This window comes from Neolamprologus multifasciatus, chromosome 20 (genome assembly GCF_963576455.1).
Source record: "Neolamprologus multifasciatus chromosome 20, fNeoMul1.2, whole genome shotgun sequence".
In the NCBI taxonomy this organism is placed as follows: domain Eukaryota; kingdom Metazoa; phylum Chordata; class Actinopteri; order Cichliformes; family Cichlidae; genus Neolamprologus; species Neolamprologus multifasciatus.
The window spans coordinates 10276721-10295557 of record NC_140458.1 but is presented as its reverse complement, the minus strand read 5'-3'; the positions used below and the strand labels follow the sequence as shown (position 1 = coordinate 10295557).

General features: G+C 41.9%; 1 protein-coding gene and 1 pseudogene across 2 annotated transcripts in view; both read right to left on the bottom strand.

Annotated features, from left to right (window-relative positions):
- Nucleotides 1-18837, bottom strand: part of LOC146494460 (synaptotagmin-1-like) — a 66142-nt pseudogene that overhangs the window by 28628 nt on the left and 18677 nt on the right. The window contains exon 2 of the transcript XR_014871567.1: nt 3009-3078. The product of XR_014871567.1 is annotated as a synaptotagmin-1-like (transcript). The remainder of the gene's footprint in view (nt 1-3008; nt 3079-18837) is intronic.
- The window catches only part of oard1 (O-acyl-ADP-ribose deacylase 1), a 39129-nt gene continuing 23330 nt past the window's right edge, over nt 3039-18837 (bottom strand). Inside the window, exon 8 of the mRNA XM_085146136.1 lies at nt 3039-3078. The gene's annotated coding sequence lies outside the window, so the exon portion shown is untranslated. The remainder of the gene's footprint in view (nt 3079-18837) is intronic.

Sequence of the window (18837 nt, the reverse complement as noted above, 5' to 3'; positions counted from 1 at the left end):
CCTTGTGCCCTAGTCTGAATCGGTATCTGAAGAGTGCAAACAGCATAATGATACGCGGTAGATTCATAGCATGCTGGATTCACCCGTAGTAAGCAACACTGGCTTCTCTTCATTGAAATGTGAAACACAGAAGGGTTTTTAGTGGCAAATGAATCAACGCTCTCATCATAATTTGTTTGCTCCCGACTATTGCTGCAGCAGCAGATTCTCAATACAATAATAATCTAGTAATCATCTGCATAATTTCATTGAGTAATAAGTATTAAAAAAAACTCTAACAGACCTTACTTTGAACTAAACAGGCCAAGTCTCCGGAGAGGTTCAGTGCAACTTAGAATCCATATTTAATAAGGGCTGCGTGTTGTGAAGACTAACTGCACAGAGCTCACAGTCATGTATTAGGAGCTGCTCAGTCAATAACTATAGGCAGCTATTAAAATGCACTACCCAGCCTTCTCTACAAAATCACATGTAGCACCATGTGCTTTTCTGTGCAATATTAAACTCATGTAGCTCCAAAAATGTGACTACATTCAGGAGGAAACCAGAATCTTGCAGTGACTCCGCTACAAACATTCACAAGAATCCAAGTACAAATAAAAAAAAATGAAACAAATAGAAAGTGTGAAAACAAATGCTAAAAGAAAAATGCTACAAAAGCTCCCTAATATAACTAATAATTGTGTGTGTCACTGTCTCAAAATGATTTTTTTCTGCAGCAGCTACGTCAATAGCAGCTTATCCAAAGTGAGCACATCATTACACCCTTGGCCAGGTCCAGTAGAATTTTTCTTTTTCATGTGGATTCCCTATTTGTACGTGTATTTACTGGATTAGGAGTGTGTTTCTGTGTGTGCTTTTGTGTACTGCTTTTCTCTTTAAGTACTAAAATAGAACATCAAAAGGGAAGGGGAAAATAAAAAGCACATAAGGAGAAAGAAGCCACGAAGCTTATTTTCTGTGTATGTGAGTAGAAAAAGGAAACATTTCCAGGCAACAATTATAGGTCCTGATACAGCACATACAGCAAATGTGCGAAAACACATGACATCATCTCATATTTATTTTATTAAGCGTAATCTTCGCATTTATGCATGTAGCTTGCATAAAGCGGTTCAGTGTTGTCGCTGTTGCCCTGTCTCCAAATCTTTTTAGTGACTGCTGCCTTCATGTTCTTGTGGTAAATATTTCATGCTGTGGCTAGCAGTCAAGGATTTAAACTGGGGGTTCTGCATCTTTGCTGACATGCGGTGCTGCAGATGTGAGATGAGAGCAACAATGCAACACTTTGTGTTTCATTGTGTTGGCTCATTTTAGATCCGACACAGAGAGGGAAACCTCACTGCTAGAGCCATATAGATACATGTGTGCTTCCATGCTGCTGTTAAGAAGGAGCAGGTGAAATGATCAAAGATTAAAGGGGTACTGTAAGGGGGAAAAACATAATTTAGGACTAAAGGACATATTGTAGTAATGTTTGTTTTAAAAGGGTCTTTAACAACTCCACAAGTGAGTACATATACATATCATATCTATTATTATTATAATGATTTGGCAGCTTTAAGTAAAACACAAACAATCTGAAAATCAAACTGATCAAAGTTAATCTTCGCATATAGTCTGATGATACACCGTTAAAAGGCAATATAAGTTATATGAATTTCATATCGACCACTGATCACAACTGACAACTATTTTATTACTATTTCATCAAAACAACATCTTTTATCCCATTTTTTAGAGCTTACTGGTGCTTTCATTTACATGTTGCACAGAACTACAATACCGCAATCTTAACTTCTCACAGAATTACCACATGAACTTGAAGGTTTTTTACAGTTTACAAACCAGGCGATCAGCGTTTAAATAATGGCATCAATCTTTGTTATTCGCCTATGGTGCCACATTCAATCCTGAAGCTGATCCCCGGCTCTAACTAACTAATTGTGCGCCACTGGTCCCCGGGGTATGAATTCTCATTCAACAGATGAGCCAATCAATATTAATAACAATGAGGCTGACACAGGGCAGTGAGGGCTGAATGACGGCAGATGGACAGAGCCAGTATAGAGGCAGAAGCACGTAAGCATCTTTCAAGGCGTGGCTGTTACCCGCTGGGGTTTATTAGCTGTCTGTAGCCCCTGCAAGGCTGGAGCTTCCATCACTCATGGAAATGATTCTGATTAATCAGCTGAGTGCTGGAGTGTGCAGGGTATACTGGAGACGGGCAAATCCTACAGTAAATCATATTTGCTCACAGTGGGCTGCGCCGTCATGCGAACCACGCCTTTTCCCGCTCACTACACCACTGCAGTGGGCTCCCTCCTCCCTGGCACATGCAAAGATTTTCTAAGAACAGATGGTGGAGCGGGGAAAGCCCGACTCACGTTTCATGCTGACATCTAGCGCAGTCCAAAACATGTGATCACACAGGGCTAAAAATCGATTTACATATTTCATAATGCAGCGGTGATTTAATTTTTTTTTTTTTTGGTTGCTGTGTAGCTCAAACTTTCTACCGAAAAAAAATTTGGTGTGAGACAAACGCAGCCGTTCTTCAGAAAGAGTTATTTTCTATCTCTCAAATAATAAAATTCAACAGGACTTTTCTTTCGGGTCAACTACTGTTTCACCCCAAAGCTCTTGAGAATGTTATATTACCAGACAGTTTCAGAGAGCATCCAGCCATAGACAGCCTGCCGTGTAGGCCGTGCTTTCAGTGGACAGTAAGGGCACAGAGGCAAGCTGGATTTCTGAAATGACTAGGAGAATGAATGATATTTCTGAAAGTGGAGCTGCAGAGGATGGAATCATGTAACAATGTGCAGTGATCTGTCTCTGCTTAAAAAGAACGGTCACAGCAATGATTCTGGACCGCTCTGCTGAAGTGGAGAAGCTTCTCCTCCCCCCCTCCTTCCCTTCTCTCTTTATCCCTCTGTGAACTTTCCAGCTCACCCCCAACTAATGTAGTCAAATATATAGTATGCCTTTGCTTGTCTTATACTTACAGCCAAAAGCTTGAATCTTGAAAGGTATATCTGGAAGTAATCACAGTGAGAGTGTTGTCAGATGTAAATCCTGTAAGAGAAAGAAAATGGCGTTTTTATCCTTGGAGTAAAAGAACAATCTATGAGGAAATGCTCTTGTTTAGTAGTCCATCCATCCATTCACTTCCGCTTATCCTTTTTCAGGGTCGCGGGGGGCGCTGGAGCCTATCCCAGCTGTCATAGGTCGAGAGGCGGGGTACACCCTGGACAGGTCGCCAGTCTGTCGCAGGGCCAACACACAGGGACAGACAACCATTCGCACTCACTTTCACTCGCACATTCACACCTAGTGGCAATTTGGATTATCCAATTAACCTATCCCCACAAGTTGCATGTCTTTGGATGGTGGGAGGAAGCCGGAGTACATGGAGGGAACCCACGCAAACACGGGGAGAACATGCAAACTCCACACAGAAAGACCCCAGCCTGATGGTGGAATTGAACTCAGGACCTTCTTGCTGTGTGGCAACAGTGCTAACCATCGTGCCACCGTGCTGCCTTGTTTAGTAGTTTAACGAAAATTCAAACTCGGCAAATTTAAGGTTGATGAAAAACTTTATTAGTCTCTTGGGTGATTTGAAAGCATTTCAAGATAATATATTAGATTAAATCCCACTCGGTGAGCACATGTTACTAGTGCACATTACAAAATCTTACTCCAGCAAATCATCATCATTTTGTGCCAATAAATACTGATAGCTGCCTGCTTTTCTTTCACACAAACAAGTTGATAAATCCTGTTTTGATCCCCAAAATGGCAGAATGAATGAATTATCCCTGACAGCTATCCGTTGCACACTACTGCTCAGCAGTTATTGAATTAATTCATTTTCATTACCGTAATGGCACTGTAATGACCTAAGTCAACAGAGCTTTGATTTCACAACACAGAAATCGTTGCTTAGTTTGTCTCCAAACCTATGTGCCACAACATCTCCAAGGTGTTGTTTACTATAAAAAAGCATTTACCTTTAAGCATATCAAATCAGATTTCTTGTCAAAAACAAGACAGTTGTTCACCACGATTCTTAGAGCTAGGTTAGACAAATAAGAGATTTTAACTCAGGCAACATGTCTCCCATTTGTGGAGTGCATTGTTTGCTGAATTTTGTGAAGAAAATCACCTTTGGTACCATCAAGTGTCAAAAACAGGAAATGTCTGACATTTCCTTACTTTAAAATAGTTCAAAGGCTATAGGTGTTATTGATAATTTGGGAATTATCCTTATTACTTTTCTGGCCAAGAGTAAGCTGACAAAATCAATAACAGTTTTAGTTCTTTACTTTCTGCACACCCAGAATTGGTTGACTTTGTATAAGCTGACAAAAACCTCCAAAAACATTTCTAAAGCTGTTTATCACACTTAATTTTCTTCTTCCTTTTTTTTTTGTAAATCTGCACCAAAAAATGCAGATCAAATGCTAAGCTAAGCTTAGTATCTACGTGCATTTATATTTAGCATATAGACATGAAAGTCACATCAATTCACTTGTCAAACAAAGCCGAATAAATGTTCCCCCATTACGATGCAGCTCTAAGATCATCTGTTCTTTAGTGATCTTGCAAATCAAACTTTGCTGACAAGACAATCAGTCAAATTCCATCTTTATGCTTAAACCTCAGAGGATATTTTATTTGGGGCCCAATTTCCTTCTTCTGTTTTGGCAAAACAATCAATTTCATGACTCAGTGGACTTAATTGCTTTATTGTAATTGTATCATGAAAGACATCCACAGGGAGAGATAACCAACTTCATTTTGTGCACTTCAGTGAAGGAGAACAATCCATACAATTTAAACCTGCCATCACCAAATCCAATTTTATTCTGTGAATTTCGTGTATGTTATACATTCATTTGACTTTTCTAAACAGTAAAACTCTCAAGATCGCCACTGAGATCAATTCATCCTTTGGACCTGCTGAGACAAGAAAATCTAACACAGCTACAGTACTGAAAGAGATTTTTTTCCATTGCTGGTGTTTTATGGTGGTTTTTTTGTTTTGTTTTGTTTTTTAATGTGAACACACCCAAGACAGATGTAGACAACAAGATGGCTGATGAAAAATATCAGGACTACACAAAGGAATAACTTCAAGGTACATGGAAGAGTACAGACATTTTCATCTTTCAGCACAGAGAAATACCCGCAGTCCTCATAGAAACATTGTGAAAGTGTCAAAGTGAGCTGTTTGCAGCTAGCTGAGGGGCACTGGTGACAGTGAGGAGAAAAGCAGTGCTTCGACACTGCTTCACGCTGCAGCAGTTCAAGAATACAAGCGGCATTTTTTGTGCCCTAAAAAGACAGGTCAAACGACAGAAATGTGACAGAAATGCAGAATCCATCCATCCATCCATCTTCATCCGCTTTATCCGGGGCCGGGTCGCGGGGGCAGCAGCCTAAGCAAAGAGGCCCAGACCTCCCTCTCCCCAGCCACCTCCTCCAGCTCATCCGGGGGAACACCAAGGCGTTCCCAGGCCAGCCGAGAGATATAATCTCTCCAGCGTGTCCTGGGTCTGCCCCGGGGCCTCCTCCCGGTGGGACATGCCTGGAACACCTCACCCAGGAGGCGCCCAGGGGGCATCCTTGTCAAATGCCCAAACCACCTCAGCTGGCTCCTTTCGATGTGGAGCAGCAGCGGCTCTACTCTGAGCCCCTCCCGGATGGCCGAACTTCTCACCCTATCTCTAAGGGAGATGCCAGCCACCCTTCGGAGGAAGCTCATTTCCGCCGCTTGTATCCGCGATCTCGTCCTTTCGGTCACTACCCACAGCTCGTGGCCATAGGTGAGGGTAGGGACGTAGATCGACCGGTAATTGAGAGCTTCGCTTTTACACTCAGCTCCCTCTTCACCACGACGGACCGGTGCAGCGTCTGCATTACTGCAGCTGCAGCCCCAATCCGTCTGTCGATCTCCGGCTCCCTTCTCCCATCACTCGCGAACAAGACCCCGAGATACTTGAACTCCTCCACTTGGGGCAGGACCTCATCCCCGACCCGGAGTGGGCACTCCACCCTTTTCCGGCTGAGAAACCATGGCCTCAGATTTGGAGGTGCTGATCCTCATTCCCGCTTGCTTCACACTCGGCTGCGAACCGCTCCAGTGCGAGCTGGAGGCCCTCACCCGATGAAGCCAACAGAACCACATCATCCGCAAAGATCAGAGATGAGATCCTGAGGCCACCAAAGCGAAAAGCCCTCCGCCACTTGCTGCGCCTAGAAATCCTGTCCATAAAAATTATGAACAGAACCGGTGACAAAGGGCAGCCCTGGCGGAGCCCATCACCCACCGGGAACGAGTCCGACTTATTGCCGGCAATGCGAACCAAGCTCTTGCAACGGTTGTATAGGGATCGATATGGCCCGTAGCAATGGGCCAGACACCCCATACTCCCGCAACACCTCCCACAGGACACCCCGAGGGACACGGTCGAATTGCCTTCTCCAAGTCCACAAAACACATGTAGACTGGTTGGGCAAACTCCCATGCACCCTCAAGTATCCTCGAGAGGATGAAGAGCTGGTCCAGTGTTCCGCCGACCAGGACGAAAACCGCATTGTTCCTCCTGCATCAGAGGTTCGACTAGCGGACGAACTCTCCTTTCCAGCACCCTGGCATAGACTTTCCCGGGGAGGCTGAGGAGTGTGATCCCCCTGTAGTTGGAACACACCCTCCAGTCCCCCTTCTTAAAGATGGGGACCACCAACCCGGTCTGCCAATCCACGGGTACTGCCCCTGATCTCCACGCAACATTGCAGAGGCGTGTCAACCAGGACAGCCCTACAACGTCCAGAGCCTTCAGGAACTCGGGGCGGACCTCATCAACACCAGGGGCTCTGCCACCAAGGAGTTTGTTTAACTGCCTCAGTGACCTCCACCCCGGAAATTGGCGGGTCATTCCCCTCGTCCCCAGACTCTGCTTCCTCCTCGGAAGACGCGTCAGTGGGATTAAGGAGGTCCTCGAAGTATTCCTTCCACCGCCTGACAATTTTCTCAGTCGACGTCAGCAGCGCTCCACCAGCACTATACACAGTGCAGGTAGAGCACCGCTTTCCCCTCCTGAGACGCCTGACGGTTTGCCAGAACCTCTTCGAGGCAGTCCGAAAGTCTTTTTCCATGGCCTCTCCGAACTCCTCCCACACCCGAGTTTTTGCTTCAGCCACTGCCCGAGCCGCATTCCGCTTGGCCTGTCGATACCTGTCGGCTGCCTCCGGAGTCCGACAGGCTAACCAAGCCCGATAGGACTCCTTCTTCAGCCTGGTGGCTCCCTTCACCTCTGGTGTCCACCATTTGGTTCGGGGATTACCACCACGGCAGGCACCAACCACCTTGCGGCCGCAGCTCAAAGCAGCAGCTTCGGCAATGGAGGCGCTGAACATGGTCCATTCGGACTCGATGTCCCCCGCCTCCCTCAGAATGCTGTTGAAGCTCTGCCGGAGGTGTGCGTTGAAGATCTCGCGGACTGGGGCCTCTGCTAGTCGTTCCCAGCACACCCTCACTACGCGTTTAGGTGCACCAGGTCTGTCCAGCGTCCTCCCCCGCCACCTGATCCAACTCACCACCAGGTGGTGATCAGTTGACAGCTCAGCCCCTCTCTTTACCCGAGTGTCCAGAACATATGGTCGCAGGTCTGGTGATACGATTACAAAATCGATCATCGACCTACGGCCTAGAGCGTCCTGGTGCCACGTGCACTTATGGACACTCTTATGTTCGAACAAGGTGTTCGTTATGGCCAAACTGTGATTAGCACAGAAGTCCAATAACAAAGCACCGCTCGGGTTCAGATCAGGGAGGCCGTTCCTCCCAATCACGCCCCTCCAGGTCTCGCTGTCGTTACCCACGTGAGCATTGAAGTCTCCCAGCAGGACAACAGAGTCTCCAGGTGGAGCACCTTCCAGCACCCCCCCCCCCCCCCCCCCCAGGGACTCTAAGAAGGCTGGGTACTCCGAACTGCCACTCGGCGCATAAGCGCAGATGACAGTCAGGACCCGTTCCCCGACCCTAAGGCGCAGGGAACAAACCCTCTCGTCCACCGGGAAAAACCCCAACGTACCGGCAGCAAGCCGAGGGGATATTAGAATACCCACCCCAGCCCGCTGCCTCTCACCAGGGGCAACTCCAGACTGAGACAGAGTCCAGCCCCTCTCCAGGAGACTGGTTCCAGAGCCCAAGCCGTGCGTAGAGGTGAGCCCGACTATATCTAGCCGGTACCTCTCAACCTCACGCACTAACTCAGGCTCCTTCCCCACCAGAGAGGTGACATTCCATGTCCCTATTGCCAGTCTTGGCAGCCGGGGGTCAGTCCGCCAGGGCCTCCGCTCCTGGCCGCCACCCGGCACACAATGCACCCGACCCCTATGGCGCCTCCTGCGGGTGGTGGGCCTGCGGGAGGATGGGCCCATGTCTCCTCTTCGGGCTGTGCCCGGCCGGGTCCCATGGACTAAGGCCCGGCCACCAGACGCTCGCCCTCGGGCACCCTCCCCGGGCCTGGCTCCAGGGCGGGGCCCCGGTAACCCTATCCCGGGCAGGGTAAACTGTTCCCTCGGTGTTTCTTTCATAAGGGTCTTTTGAATCGCTCTTTGTCTGGTCCCTCACCCAGGACCAATTTGCCATGGGAGACCCTACCAGGGGGCAAAAGCCCCCAGACAACATAGCCCCTGGAATCCCTAGGACACACAAACCCCTCCACCACGATAAGGTTGCGATTCACGGAGGAGCAGAAATGCAGAATGAAAAACAAAAAACAAAAACATTCAATCTAACTGGATCTCAACCTTAAACCTTAACAGAGAAGTTGTTTTTTGTACTGCTTATATAATACCATAATCCAAAAGAATCTCAGAAATAAATCTCAAAAATAGATTTTACCCTGTAAGGACAAATAGAAAGTAAAATCTCACTCTACATCATAAATTAGCTACCTGACAAGAGAGACAGACTCTGATGTGCAGAATCACAGATACAATCATGTTAAAGGGAATTGCCTCGTGGTGAAAATAATTGGATCCTTCCTCACCTATTTATGCCCTCAAGGGACCAAACTACGCAGAGGAAAAATAACTGAATTTGATAATGACTTGGGGTTTTTTTGCTTCCCATATAAGCCCACATCAGTGAACCATACTGGCAGTGGACTCCTATCAAAATGAAGATGATGAGCCAAACTGACAAAGGTCAACTATAGTACAGATACCTGGGTAATTGCAATCAGTTTGTTTATCACACTACAACATGGCACAGAATATACATCATCAACTGTTATTTTTGTAGCACATGAACTTGAGTTACAGTTGACTAATTGCTAGATGTGACATGCAAGATACACAAAATACAATAATTCAGTTGCAAGGTGATTGCCCGGGCCGCCTGGTGTCTCCAAACAATTGAAGTCTGACTCAGACTGCAATCCCACTCAGTCCAATCAATAAAGGTTTGCAAATAATTCTAAACACAGACAAGTTGCCTGTATTCTGGATATATTCCTGTACATAAGTAAGTCAGGAAGTCAAAATGTCATTTTTGCTGTTAAATTATGACTTACAGTAACTATGTCGCTATTTGTGGAGGAATTTCTGTTTCAAATTATGAGGTTCTGACTGTACTTCAAACTGATATTAGTAGTTTAATTGATTGGCAGTAATTAATGAGAATTTCTGTTCAGTATGAACATCTATGTTGACAACAACCAACGTATTATTACCAACTTCCCCCCAATCAGTCGCAAACTGATAACAGACTCATAGCAGACTCACTTTACCACCACGTCCATGCACAAAAGTCACTTTGAAGATGGCAACTAACAGCAAGCAGTCAAAGGTCTGGTCCCCATCTTTAAAGCAACCATTTCAAACAAACCATTTCAAAGGTAATGCAGTTCCAAGTTCATTTCACACAGTTGCAATAATTGTGTTTGTGCTGTGGTCTCCAACCACTTGTTTTTGTTTTACCAGTGGGACGTTAGCATTAGCTTGCTGCAGTGCTTACTAAAATACTTCAAAACATATGATAACACTGCAAAATTTCAGGGGCAGGATGACCAATCGGCTATTACATTAAGACAAAATTTTACTTGCGTTAATATTTCATACACCCATCATCAAAATATCACTAGTTGCAAAATTTCCAAATCCATAATTTGATCAAATCTCACTGATGTCTAACACAAAGAATCCTCTGATTATTCTTTTTCCCTGGATGATCTCTGTTTGGTAAGGATCACCATGTAGTCCAGCGACAACTGGAAAAGTCAAACAGTATGAAAATACAGAGCCTTCCCATTCTTTATCGAGATTACTGTGCAGCTTTTCAGACAGCACTTGAATTGCTCAGCCCCGAAGGATCCCATGTTTTCTTTTTCTCTCTCAGTCTCTTACTCTCTCTGTCTGTCTCCAAGACACGTGGCTCTCCATGACGGTTGCTACAGGAGACTTTTGGGGGCTCTCAGCTGCCCTGGGTCTCTGAAGCGTAGCATATGAACACTGGAAGATGTGCATGTGTGAGCAAGGAGCTTTCCACGCAGGAGGGATCTGGCCCAAATTTAATCTCTCTATTGTGAGGATGGCGGGTAAGCGAGGGAGAGAGCGAGAGAGAGAGGGAGAGAGAGAGAGAAGGGCCGTGCCTGCTGAAATCCCACTGGCAGTGCTGCAATGCAGGGGTTTAACAGTGAGCCAGAAGGCAGGCAAACACATTAAAGAATTGGCCTTTGCATGACACACAAGACACACGCATTTGCACATAAACATAAGTGTACACAGATGAATGACTGCACGCATGCATGCATACAAAAGCCAATTTGATATGAGATAGCGGTGCAAATAGAATTTGACAGGCAGGAAATAATGATATTAATATTATAAAATGATGTCACATTGAGTTTTTAACGTACATTCTCTCTAAGTTCTGTCATTTGCAATTCCTTAAGTATCAGGTCGCATTGGTAATGCAAAGACAGCTAACTGAGATAGAAACTGTTAAAAAGACTGAAATGGTAAATGTTCAGAGCCTTCAGTCTTCAAGTCCATAATTGGAAATAGAAAAAAGGCAATATACATATTTTAAATATTTATAATTTTTCATGTGTAGAAAAGTATATACACTCACAGCCACTTTATTAGGTATACTTTGCTATTACTTGGTTGGACCCCCCTTTTACCTTCAGAACTGCTTCATTATTATTCTTGACATTGATTAAACACAGAATTTCAACAAGGAAACTGAAGGAATGTTGGAAACATTTCTCTGCGATTTCAGTCCATACTGACATGATAGCATCAGATAGATTTGTCGGCTGCACATCCATGATGAGATTTTCATGTTCCACCACATCCCAAATGTGCTTTATCTGACTCAGATCTGATGACTATGGAGATGATTTTTGTACAGTGAACTCACTGTCATGTTCAAGCAACCAGTTTGAAATGATCTAATCTTTGTGACATGGCGCATTAAACTGCTGAAAGCAGCCACCAAAAGACTGGTAGACTGTGCACACAAAGGGAAGGACATGATTTCAGGCAGGTTGGGTTATTTAAATGAGGGGCTTAAAGCATTCCGAAAAAATATTCTGCACACCATTACACCGTTCAACAGCAGCCTGAACTACTGATATACGCCAGAATGGATCCTTGCTTTCATATGGTTTATGTCAAATTCTGACCCTAAAATTTCGCCAAATTTGGGGTCATCAAAACGGACACTGTTTTTCCCGAGTCTTCCATTGTCCAACAATGTACCTAGCTGACAGGAGTGGAACTCAGTCTGGTTTTCTGTTTCAAGGTTCAATGTGTTGTGCACTCAGCGATGCTCTTCTGCATACCTTTCTTAAAACGAGTGGTTATTTGAGTTAGTTTTGCCTCCCTATCATCTTGAAGCAGCCTGGCTGTTCTCCTCTTACCTCTAGCAGCTCACTTGATATTTTTTCTTTTTCGGACCGTTGTCTGTAAATTGTAGAAATAATTGTGAAGGAAAATCCCACAAGATCACCATTTTCAGACCACCCCATCCCACTACCCAGTTACTCATTTTGATACCTGGTTTGAACTACAGCAGGTTGTCTTGTAGAAGTCTACATACCTAAATGCATTGAGTTGCTACCATGTGATTGGATGACTAGATATTTTGTTAAGCTCTAGTCAGGTAGCTCTGCTGATCGGAAGATTGGTGGTTTGATCCCTGGCTCCCTCAGTCTGCATGCCAAATATCCCAAGTTGCTCTCCATCCATCGGAGTGTGAATGTTAGTTAGAATGTGGTGCGTTGTGCTTTGAGTAAAGGAGAGTAAAATGGTGCTATACAGGAATCAGTACATTTAATAAGCAGTTGAAGAGGCGTCCCTAACAAAATGGCAAACAATTATCTTAGGAGTGTTTGTGGTGGCAGGTGATGGTTTATAAAAGCGCATACCTTAAATATTTAGTTCTTTTAAGATCACATATTTCTGACTAACTGACACTAAAAACAATTGTTAACGTTCACTAATTAAATTTGATTAACACTGGTGCAAAGATATACCTCCAAGATAACAACGAATCATTTATAACATGATTCCTATTAATAAGATGGACAGGAATATACATTTTAAGGCCCTTAGGAATTTCTATGTTTAGGTTTTCATTCATCAGCTCAGTGGGCACAGTGCACCATTTTTCTGAATATAAAGGAAGGGGTGGAGGCAGCCATGGGCTTCACTTTTAGCCCATACTGTTTCCCAGAGTGTGAGAGGTGAAGAGCGTGATGGGTGGCTGCTTACATGACAGATTGCTGACTGCGGGAGGCTGTTACAGTCAGCAGAAACACAAAATTTGTGACTCCTTGGCTTCTTTATGTTCCCATTCAGTGAGTAAACAAACAGAGAATGAAAACAATTTATAACTTTAAAAATATTTGATCTTGAATAAAAAATGGAAGTGAACATTAGCATTTGCAGGATACTCTAAAATAAAATATATTAAACAATGTTTTGTGATTTGTAAACTTACTACACCTGGCAATGTTTTTTTTCTTCTTTTTTCCCCTTGGGCAAAGCCTCTGATCTCCTTTTGCTTGATATGCTGTGACCACTGTTGGTTTATCTATAAGCCCACCAAAGCTTTGCTGTCATCATGTCACCCCTCAAGAATTTTAAGGATTAAAAAACAGCTCCCACGGCTCTTCTGACACCAACAGCTTGGTTCAGTTGGGCATTTTGTTGTTAGTGGTAACTTATAGTGGTATAGTAGGGCTGTGCGATATGACCAAAATCTCATATCCCGATATAAGAATTCTATCGTCCCGATAACGATATAAATCACAAAAATGTAACATTTTCTATAAATTCTATGAATCTCGGGAAGCTCGACTTGTGGGAAGTGTTTCCAGCTGCGCGTCATGTATCTGGAGTCCAGTGTTTTAACAGATGCATGAAACTATACATTTTTAGACAGAAGTTGTAACAGCCGCTGTTTTCTTTATGAGTATTTATTACACGGCGTGCTGCAGGGAAAAGCCTGTTCTAACGTTTGAGTCTAAGGTTTATTTTTTAGCACCTGGCGGCTCTTTTTTACTTCTCATCCGTAAATAATCTGCTCTTTCACGTGATTCAGTTTATTTTGAAAAGTCTCAACAGGATCTTGAGCTTTATTGTGAAAGGTTTACGTGGAACACAAAGAAGCGGACACGCGATGGTGCTACCGTCGTTGTTGCTAACCACAATGCATAAAAACCATTGACTGTAGAAAACAGTCAATGATAAAAACAGGCGCTTGTCTGTCCGTAGTGGTTATATAAAATATAAGAGAAAGAGAGAACTTTAAAAAATTAATATAGCCACTACAGTGTCCATCAAAACAATGAAAAAATATTGTCGTAAACAGCTTATTTTGCGACACCACGAAACAAATGATAGCGTAAAATGAAACAATAGACGTTTTTATATCGTTATCCGATATATATATCGTTATATCGAACAGCCCTATGGTATGTTAACACATCCAGCATGTTGTCAGTTCATGAAAACCTTAACATGCATCTTTTGTTCTATTGCCTAAATACTTTGTTAGATTATTGTCCAAATGTTGTACTAGCGCTGGTATTATAGTTTGTATGATTTGTGTTGTAAAATTTTATTTCCTATCATTAGCTTTCCAGGGGGCTAACAAACCAAGCTAGCAACTATACTTCCTGGACCTAATATTAAGGTACAGTAAAAGCTGAGTTAAGTAAATGTTGAATTAATATTGGGATAATTGCTGTGTTAGGGGCAGAGTTGTCCAGGACCAGTCAGTTTTGTAGTTGTTGTTTTTTGTTGATTTATTGTTTTGTCAGAAATTTCTGAACTGAATTCTTAGTTCAATCCTAAACTATGTTTATTGATAAGTGAGAATAGAATTGCAAAATACTTCAAAAAATACTTCAATACATGCTAGAAATAAATGATGTTTATCCAGCAGGATAACAACTCAATCAATTTGTTTGTTGAAGGTGACAGTCAGTTCACTGTATTCAAACGGCCTTCACAGTCACCAGCTTTCAATCCAATAGAGCACCTTTGAGATTTGGCACAACAGGAGATTGCCATCGGGATGTGCAAACAAGAAGTCTGCAGCAATTATGTGAAGCTCCATGTCAAGTCTCAGAGGAATGTTTCCAGCACCTTGTTGAATGCAACAAGATGCTGGAAAGGCGCTTTGTGCAACAAAGAATTAAGTCAGTCCTGAAAGCAAAAGAGGGTCCAACCCATATGGAAAAGAAATAGTAAAAACTTATATGACTTAACTCATGAAAGTGGCCACTTTCATGAGTAAATCATATAAGGCTTACATGATTTACTCATGAAAGTGGCCACTTTCTCATTACTTTCATATATTGTTTTAGTAAGTATCCAAAACATACAAGTTTCATTATATAATTTTTCAAGGGATCTTATATCTGTTTTTACTCTTGTATGCTTTTCATACAAGTTTCACACAAGACAGATACAAACTTTATAAGATTTATATATATCTTTTCCATATGGGAACCCTTTGCTTGCAAGGTGTAATTAAAAAAGCGTGTCTACTGTAAATCAAACACTTGTAGGAAAATGTGCTTCCATTTTCTTGACAATTTTTCTCAGATGAAGCTACATCTTTGGTGATTTTATCTCAAAACTGAAACTATTTGAAATAAGTAAATTTGTCTTGATACATAGAAAAACTATATCTATATGATTTGATAAAAATTATTTTAAAATGAAATGAAGTGCATATATGAGACATCTAACGTTTAACATCTAACAACTGCTATTCATGCTGATAAAAGGGGTCATTACCAACCCAGCAACCCACTGCACTCATGGTGTCGTAGCCCTACAAATCTAGCATGAAGTAAGGTGCAACATGAAAAACTGAATTATTGGCATAATGGAACAAAAACAGAAGAACTCAGCATGACATTTTAGTCCATAAAACCAAAACCATTATCTAAAACCAAAACTTTCTGACAAACTACAAGACCATTAAAGAAGTAATCCTGACTAAGCTAGATCTACTTGCACTTTGAAAATGAACATAAAATGCATTTAAAGTCGAGTTGCATGTAGAAAATTTTCAGAATAGGATTAATGCATATGTTTATAACTGGATGGAGCTATTGCTTGATTTGTGAAGTACTGTATTTAGTCTAAAGGAATATTGATACAAATACACTAAGAGTGATAATAAAATAATGAATTCAATTTGGGCATTATTTGCGTATGTGAAGAGATCAAAAATAAAAGATGCACATAATTTGAAAATCTGACTTTGACAAAGCTGTTTTGCACTTGTCACTGTTGATCAAACACCCTCATAATTCTGTTAATTCAAGCATTAAATAATTTAAAATGGGTAATACCATCTCAGTAACAAGAAATAATAGCTTGTAAAGCTAATTAAAGACAAACAAGTCTGAAATGAGTGAAATGCTTGAACATAAAAACAATCTGGTTAGGAGATATCTCATCAGAGTATCATCAAAGTATATATTACCTTAACCAAGTCTTAATTGCAGGGCACCGTGGTATAATATATGAGGATTCAACATTTCTGATTTGGAATCACAACAACATTTTACAACAATATTATAATGCCTTCATAGTCCATCTCTTGTCTTTGACTACTGCTGAGTGATTAGGTTTCTGCATAGTTGTAGCACCTACACACATACAAGGATGAAAGAATAACCTAACACCCTTCAGCAAAGATGTTGCTCTCATTATTGTGGACTGCTCTGCGTTAAGCCTAGGTTAGATCATATTTAATTTAGATGCATAGGTTGAAAAAAACTGCTGTGGCTACAAATCTATTTCAGTTAAATTTAAAATGGCTGCATCAAATCAATTTCAATGTCCTATCTGGCAGCAGTTAAAAAGTAATTGCTCCATCAACTGCATGACACAGCTTAAACATCAACAAGAATGATTCGTTTTTTGCACCATATTTTTCAGTCCTCAGACTTTTTAGGAAAACAATGATCTGACTTCACATGAAGCAAGTACTATTTTTCACAAACCTACTGTCCATAAATCCTGGCGGAGAGCGCCTACTTTCCTCTGGCTACTGGCTTAACTCAGAGACAAGAACTGTGTTTATGTGAAGAAACAAGGCAATTCGTCATCCAGTCCCAAAGAAATGGTCAACAGCAGGGACAAAATGGCACACAATTCAGATTAATTGCTTCCCTACATATCTGCCCAGCGAATAAAACATAACACTACAGACCACATTAGACAGAAAGAGAGATCACAAATGGCTGAGGAATATAATGAAAAGTATAGATTTTCTTATGTTATTTTAGGTGGAACACCCAACTATAAAATGTTGTGATTTAATTATTGTAATAATTGGTTGACCGTTATGAAAGAGGACAATCTATGCAAAGACAAATGGAAAAAAGGATGAACCACTCAAAAGCCTCCAGACTTCAGTGTCTCTGAATTACGTGCTTCCTGAGAGCAGTGTGACGACAGAAAAACAACAAAGTCCTCAGGGGACCAACAAACTCTTATAAACGTCAAATAGATTTTAGTAATGTGCTCCGCAAGCGCTGATTTCTTTTGGACAAAACCTTTCAACATAATAAACCATGTTACCTACCAAGGCCCATGTATAGCTGAGGGAACAATCTATACTCCTACAGTTCAGTGGGTGCCACATGTCTGCAGAAAACCAACACAGCAGTTAACCATTATGTTTATTATATGTCCTTTGTACTTTGATCGTGTCCTATCATATGGAGGTCCGAAATGCTTGAGACTGAGGAGCATCCTGTTAAAGAACAACATTAAGATGCAGAGATAAACTCAAAACTTGTCAGAGGCAGGCAGATGTGCTTTTTTGCTCCATGTAATGCGGTCAAAGGTATTGTAGGACAAGGGATAGACAAGCCGCAAGTGGCGAGCAAAGTGGCTGCTCATGGGGATCATTCACCTTCACAGCATCAGTGAACTCCATTACAAGTCAGGACCAACTGTTGGAAACCACTGAGCCATTAGTCAAACACAGATTGAGTTTGACAGCTAACCTCTTATGATGATCTCCTTGCACCACATAAAAACGGACTTTTGTTGCCGCATAATCTTGTTGTTGTACTCAAGGAAGACTTGCTGCACTGCTATAGCTCAGAGCAAAAAGCAGAGAAATATCATTCTAATAATAATACATTTATGTAGTAGAGACAATCAGAATATTTGAACCATCTAATAAGCTGAATAAACCATAAAATCATAAATGATGAAATAAAAAAAGTGATATTCTGTCGCCTGTGACTCAAACACAGTCAGGAAATCCTCTGTATAACAGCATGTTGAATTTAATAAGGCTCACTGCAAGTTCTTTCTTCCCACCATGGTGACTTCTCACTTAAAGTTTTTAATGTACACGTTCTTAAATTAAAACTCCTACGTGGGTTTAAACAGTTCAATATAGTCTTGCCCTCCTGTGATGATTTATCCACTTGTGTATTAGAGAGAAATATTACTTACTTTTCAAAACTAATGCCATTACTTTTTTCTCAAAGTCACTGTCTCCACCTGAGCGATGGAAGATCTGACCTAAGAACATTGCCATATTTAACTGAGATCATCTGTAAAGTAGACGGAGTCTTTTTCAATTAAGTGTTCATTAAAAACTAAATTAGGCAATGACCTTTGAAACACAGTTGCAAAGGGAAGAGAAGAGAAAGGTAGACGTGCTCTTAAAACATCCGTCCCTAATTAAAATAAGAAATCTCAGTGCTGTGCTTCAAGGGTGTCGCTTCCTTCTTTCTGTCAATAAAAACAACCAGCAAGACTTAATTACATGACAATGTATATGCTATTGACTGAGAACCTTTACAGACATATATGCTATTAGCATCATATTAACATTCAATTGTCACCTACTAGGTTCTAGCCTTTTAAAATGTTTAAGCTACATGCCCTGAGAAAGCTTAAATATCTGGCGTGCTCACCTAAAAGATGTGTTTCAGTTGAATTATTCCACCGTAGCATAGATATTTATGACCCATTTATACTTGGTTCATATACTTTGCATTTAATTTTTATTAAACCCACATTTCTTCGTAATGTAATTAACATGTATTTATGAAAGAATTTTTAACAACAAACATAGAGGAATTCATAGATCAGAAGGCATACATAAGGGATGTGCCTGCAGCCAGACAGTAGTGTATTATCACCTGCCCTCGCGTGGCCTCGTAATCTGAGAGCAAGATCAACAATCAATGGAAGGAGAGAAGGAGAAGACAAGACCAATCGATGCCTTTTAGAAACACTATGGTAATTTGCACTTAT